Genomic DNA, 7020 nt, shown 5'->3' on the forward strand with positions numbered 1-7020 from the left:
GCCCGGTCAATAGGAACGGAGACAGAAAGCAGGGATGGTCCAGGACTCCTGGCTGGAGTGGCCTGTGATCTGTCTGAGCCCTCAACCCCACACAGTGGGACCCTCCAGTCTGTGTTTGTAAGATAAACAATGGTTGCCCTGAGCACCTCATTAAGACCTCTTTGCTGAGATGGAACTGCTGGTGCATTAATTAATAGAATTAATGACTTTTCTAGTTTCCCTTAAGACCAAGTAACTGTTAGTCCAATTCCCAGAATGAACAAGACCTAGAGCCCTGCTTCTGGATATAGATTACATCAGCATTTTTTTTTTCTTCTTGGCTGCAGGCACTAAAAAAGCTCTTTTTGTTTTATTGCTGAAGTAATATGCACTTGGTTTTCACTTCAATAAGAAATATGTGTAATATAAAGATACCGAGTTCCCTCCTCTTCCGTCCACCCTGCCACATCGTCACCACTCGTGACAATGTGATGTCTACTTATCCGGACATTTTGCACACCAGCACACACAATTTACCAAAAAAAAAAAAAAAAAAAAAAAAAAGCTTCACACTATGCCCGTGTCCACAGGTGATTCATTCATCCAACAGCGTGCAGTAGGCATTATTGCCTGTCTGCACAAGTAACTGTGGAACATTCCATAATGTGTGTGACTGTGCCTCTCTGGGGGACACTGAGTGTCTCCGGGGTTTGCTGTCTCCAGCTCTGCTGTGTGACATCCTGGTGTCTGTGTTTGTGTGGCATGCAGGCAACACACGAGTCTCCAAGGAACTCTTAGAAGAGGAATGGCTGGGTCATGAGGTGTGAGCATTTGAAGTGGTGTTGGCAGGGATCACCAAACTCATCTCTGGCGATATTGTAGTCCACATACCCACATTGCAGACCCTTCTCCCAAGCAAGGCTTTCCACTTGATTAGTTTTAGATGGGAAAGACAGCTCATGGATTTGTAACTTGTCTTCTGCTTATCACTGGGAGGTCGAATATCTCCTTACGCTCACTACCATTTGTTATCCACTTCTGCACATAGAAATTTCATTTTGCAGTCTCCTGAGTACATATAAGTGAAACCAGGCACGAGGTTGGCAGCAGTTACCCTTTTCTCAGAGAATTCATCCAGGGTTTCTTCCACCGTAACGTCCTCCAATCCAAACCAGAGGGAACATTTGGGAAATTCAGCCTGCCCCAACCTGAACACATGTGGAAATCCTATCCTTTCATAAATACTTGAAGGCTTTGGTCAAAATAAAAAGACCCTGGCAACTGAGAAGGAAACCAATTAAATGGGAGGGGTGATTAAATACCAGCATCCAAAAGGGCAGCTCTGACACTCAGATATGAGTTCCATTTAAACTTTAAAAAAAAAAAAAATCAAGGCTGGAGAGATGGCTCAGAGGTTAAGAGCACTGACTGCTCTTCCAGAGGTCCTGAGTTCAATTCCCAGCAACCACATGGTGGCTCACAACCATCTGTAATGAGGTCTAGTGTCCTCTTCTGGCCAGTAGTCACATATGCTGTATATATAATAAATAAATAAATCTTGAAAAAAATAATAAATAAAGATAAATAAATGTAATTAAAAAAAATCAGGGCTGGCAAGATGTACAGTAATTAAGAGCACTGGTTGCTCTTCCAGAGGACCCAGGTTCAATTCTCAGCTCGCACTGGGATTTGGTGGAGCATAGTCAATGGTGGAGCCCAATCGTCTCCGACTCCAGCTCCAGAAGATCAGGTATCATCTTCTAGCCTCTGCAAGCACCAGACAAAACATACAAGTGTTGCACAGACATCGGTACGGACAAAAATACGTAGGCACGTAAAATAAAATAATAAAATTTTAATTTTTTAAAAAAAATCAGAGATTCCCTTAATATTTCTTTTTTTTTTTTTTTTTTTTTTTGGTTTTTTTGAGACAGGGTTTCTCTGCGTAGTTTTGCGCCTTTCCTGGAGCTCACTTGGTAGCCCAGGCTGGCCTCGAACTCACAGCGATCCGCCTGGCTCTGCCTCCCGAGTGCTGGGATTAAAGGCGTGCGCCACCACCGCCCGGCTCCCTTAATATTTCTATCAGTCCAGATTCTCTAGAGAGACAGAGCCAACAGGATCAACAGGGTGCATACATACAGAAATGTGTGCAATATGGTGCCAATGTATATGCATCCTATTTCATCAGAGACAAAGACAGAGCAGGGGTGCTATTTTAGGAAATATGTCACATGGCTGTGAAAACTAGCAAGCTCACAATTTGCAGGGTTGGCTGTCAAACTGCGGACCAAGATGAGAGCTGATGCTTTGGTTCAAGTTCAAGGTCATTCTGATTCAGAATTCGCTCTTGCCCCAAATAGACCAGGTTTGTTCTATACAGGCCTTTAACTGATAATGAGTACCACTCACAGCATGGAGGGAAAATGGATTTACACAACTGATTTAAATGTTAGTTTTATCCAAAACTATTCCCACAAAAACTTCCAGAATAATGTTTAACCACATATCGGGGCATCTTGTCCAACTAAGTTAACCTATAAAATTAACCATCGTATTACTGAAATAGTTTCAATCTATAGAAACTATGGAAAACTTTACAATTCTCTTTTCTTTCTTTCCTTCTTTCTTTCTTTCCTTCTTTCATTCTTTCATTCTTTCTTTCTTTCTTTCTTTCTTTCTTTCTTTCTTTCTTTCTTTTTGACATAGGGTCTCTTTATGTTTCCCCATATGGCCTGAAATTCACTATGTAGACAAGGCTGTTCGTGAACTTATAGAGATCCATCTGCCTCTGCTTTCTGAGTGCTATTATTAAAGATGTGGCACCACCACACCCAGCCCTCACAATTCATTTGTAAAGCCAATATTATATTATTGGAAAAACCTCATCAGAACCCTGTGGGAAATAAAGTAATAGTAAATTGCATTTACAAATCTTGATGCCGATTTGAAAAAAAAAAGTAAATTGAATTCAACTCAAATTGTTAATAAGAAAATATGGATAAGTAAAATTTATCCTACAAGTACAAGAAGAGCTAAGCTGTAGGTTTGTCAACAAGTAGAGAGAAAGGTCTACATTCTGTGTGAAGGCATATCTGAAAGCTATTGTGTACCACTGAGTGTCCCTTTCCAATTCTTCAATCCTGTGTGAAAACAGAAGGAAACTACCAGGATATGATAGTCTGTCTTTAAGACATCAAGCTTGTACCTGTTCACGTAAAAAACAAGACAGAAATGCTCATTGTCACAGCTATTGTTGACCATTTGTTTGATGGTTCTATCTAGTGAACGGAGACAAGAAAATAAGATTCATAGTGTATCCATGGAAACGAGTGAAATTATCTTTATTGGAAGATCATGTGACTTTACACCAAGAACTCTCAAGCTACTCTACTACAATAATTAGAATTTCCAAGAAGACTTTGTAAGATGCTTGGACACAAGACAAACATAAAAATTCAATAGCCTTTCTCTAAATGAGCGAGTGAGTCGTGTTTCCTGGGAAACAGACTGAGAGGTCACAAGCAGCAACGTGGTGGTGGTGCATGGTGCAGTCCTGGCCGGAGGGATCCATTGTGAGGTAGCTGCAACAGGCACACTCCTTTCTCTTTGGTCCTTCCCTGTCTCTAGCCCATGGCTCTGGGTTGAAGCTAGCTCATGTCCAGAAATGAGAAGTCACAATTTCTGCACTCAGAATCGTCCTGCTCCTCCTGTATAAGGAGGATGGAGGGACAGTAGCCATGTTAGAGATGCTGCTGGGCAGACTATCTCCATTATTCCCTGTGCTCTCTCTCATTCTGACTCTCCTCTCACACTCTAGCTCCTGGGGGTACCTGAGCCCACTTTGTACCTGAGAATTGAGTGCTGCTACCATGCACCTACAGGGGTTGCCCTTGGGCTTCTCAGTGATGCAGGTGTCTGTAGCATGAATCTTAAAAGATCTTATTAATAAAAACAAACCTGGAGCCAGGTATTGGGGTGAATACTGAAAGATCAAAGAAGCAGAACAAGCCACAGCTAACCTCACCTCGCCCCTGTGTCTATCTAGTGGCTGTTCTGTTCTCTGACCCCCAGATAAGTTTATTGGGGTGCACAATATATCAACCACAAGTGTCGTTCTGTGGTGCAGCCACACAGCTCTGGTAAGTAGCGACTCTGCAGCCACCCTGGTGGGACACAGGCTTCAATTGGATGTTCCAAAAGCCATTGCACATCCCGTGGCTGAGCCCTGGCCCCTCCTCCCCCGTCTGCCTGGGCCATTCTGGTATTTCCACCTCCCATAGGGTAGACTCTGTTTCCCAAGCTCCTCAGAGATAGTAATATGCATTTTTTATCACCACAAATTACGACACACTGAGTATCTTGGACAACACAGACTGACTCCCTGACACTCTGGAGGCATGGAATTGAAACTCGGGTTAGGCTTCTGCTCTGGGGGTTTTAAGGGAGGATTTTCCTCACCTTTTCCAATTTCTAGATACTTTGTCCCTGACCCCCTAGTTCCATCTTCGAAGCCAGCAATGCCTGCTCAGGTCCCTCTTGGGCTCACCTCGGTGGTCCTCTACAGGTGAAAAGGTGGCCTGTGCTGACATTGGGTCCACCAGGATGTTTCCCACCCTCCAAGTCCCTAGGTTTTCTTACAGAGCCAGGCAATGCTCTCCTACTATACCCACCCTTGGCCTTTCAGTGCCCTTACCTCAGTCACATCTGCAGAGCCCCACACGGTTTGAATATGAAGTATCCCCAAAGGCTGATGTACTGAAGGCTTGGTTCTAAACTGGTGGATTCAGTCATTGAGAGGCATTTGGGAGCTCTGTATTCTCAAGGTCATTGCCATTGTGGATCAGACCAGTCGTGATCACCTGCACATGACTCTTCCAAGATTGATTCTGCTAACATCCTTTCATGGAAAGTGAAGGCTCATGGGCTTGGGAGACTCAGAGTTCTCTACCCTCCCCAAGGATATGCAAGTGATTAACAATTCTTCCTCTGAGTAACCCCAATTAAACTCATGGCTTCACCAAGCTGGACTTGGGTGTAGTAGAATATTATTTTAAGGTGTGCTACTTTCATATAGCTGCATTTGTAAAGCTGCATTAATGTGTCTGTCTAAAACACCTGATAGTCTAATAAAGAACTGGCCAATAGCAAGGCAGGAGAAAGAATAGACAGGGCTGGCAGGCAAAGAGAAGATACAGAAGGAGAAAACTGGGAGGAGGGATCTGAGATCTAGCAGCCAGAAAAGGAAGACGTCTCCAGGGCCAGCCACCCAGCTTCACAGCAAGCCACGGAGTAAGAGTAAGACACACAGAAGTAAGAGAACCAGAAAAGCCCAGAGGTTAAAGGTAGTCAGAATAATTTAAGGTAAGGGAAGTTGGCTAGAAACTAAGCCAAGCTAAGGTTGGGTATTCATAAGTAAGAATAAGCCTCCATGTGTGATTTATTTGGGAGCTGGGTGGCAGGCCCCCCAAAAAAGTAAAAAAGAGTAAAAACCCCCAACAACACTTGGGCAGACCGCTTCTTTGGTCTATTGCTCTCTGGCATGAGTAGAAACAGAAAAAGTCACAAAATACTTGGCACCCAATGGAGATTGACAGAACCAAATAAATGAATTGGAAGGAGTAGTCACACTGCCCCTGCCACGAGTGATGTGACATGTAACTGAGGCCAAGCTGTCCATGGAAAGGGACGTGACCATCCTTCCCTATGTGGCATGGAATGACATGCTTTCCTGCTGTCATGGCAGTAGCATAGTGTCCCTGCTATGGGTGATAGACATGCCACTGAGGCTGCCCCATCTGCAGGTAGAATGTCCAGGAAGAGAGACTCTGGAGGACCCTCTTCTGTGCTTCATGGAGTGGCATGCTTCCTCGATGGCCATGTGAGTGTTGGGACATTCCCTCGATGCCTAATTAACTAGAAAATGTACTGCAAGATCTGAGCGTGGCGAGCACGGGACAGGACGGTAAGTGAGCAGGCTACGACGGCAGCTGTAGGGTCTTGATGGACACACAACCGAGGCTCAGCTACCTGCCCAGAAAGAACTTGCCTCCGTGAGGGAGGGAGACATGTGGATGGCATCCTCCACACTACCTCTGAGTCGGCAGGACTGTGGGGAAAGAGGAGGGAGAGCAAATAGAAGCAATGAAGACCAGTCTGACCTCTAATGCCAGAGTAGAGGAAGTCCACGACTGAGCACTCCATCGGAGGTCTTCATAACAACCCGTGCAGGAGGAAACGTGATAATCAGGGAATACTTTGCCTGTGAACTGCACAAACCAGGGAAGACCTTTAAATGAAAAATGAAAGAACCTGAGCAAAGCTGTGGGACATGCGGATGGGAGGGATCCATCTGAGGGCTGTGGAAGCTGACAAATGGAGACAAAGACTGCTTAACCTGCAGCAATCCAAAGAAATCAGTCTCTGAGGAACTCATCTGTAGCAGGAATCTTAAAAGTTCTTATTAATAAAATCAAACCTGAGGCCAGTTATTGGGGTCCATGCTGGTAGATCAGAGAGACAGAACAAGCCACAGCTATCTCACCTTGCCTGTTCCCCAGCTGGTCCTGTTTCCTCAGACTGGATGCTTCTGTGTCCTCATCCCAATGGCTCTCAGCTGAACTGCTGCTCGAAAGCCTGAATGCTTAACCAGCCACATGCTTAACCAGCCAAATACTTAACCAGCCAAAATCTTCTAGTTTCTGGTTCTCACGCCTTATATATCTTTCTGCTTTCTACCACCACTCTCTGGGATTAAAGGCTGGCTTTCTGGGATTAAAGGTGTATGTCACCATGCTTGGCTATTTCCAATGTGGCCGTGAACTCACAGAGATCCAGAGGGATTTCTATCTCTGGAATGCTAGGATTAAATGTGTGAGTGCCACCATTTTCTAGCCTTTGTATCTAGTGGCTGTCTGTTCTCTGACCCCAGATAAATTTATTAGAGTACACAATATTTTGGGGAACACAATACCACCACACTCATCCATACCAGCCACCAGGCGCATTTGGCCATTGCCAGCTGAGGTCCCTATGAGAGTCAGA

Source organism: Peromyscus maniculatus, chromosome 14 (genome assembly GCF_049852395.1).
Source record: "Peromyscus maniculatus bairdii isolate BWxNUB_F1_BW_parent chromosome 14, HU_Pman_BW_mat_3.1, whole genome shotgun sequence".
Taxonomy (NCBI): Eukaryota; Metazoa; Chordata; class Mammalia; order Rodentia; family Cricetidae; genus Peromyscus; species Peromyscus maniculatus.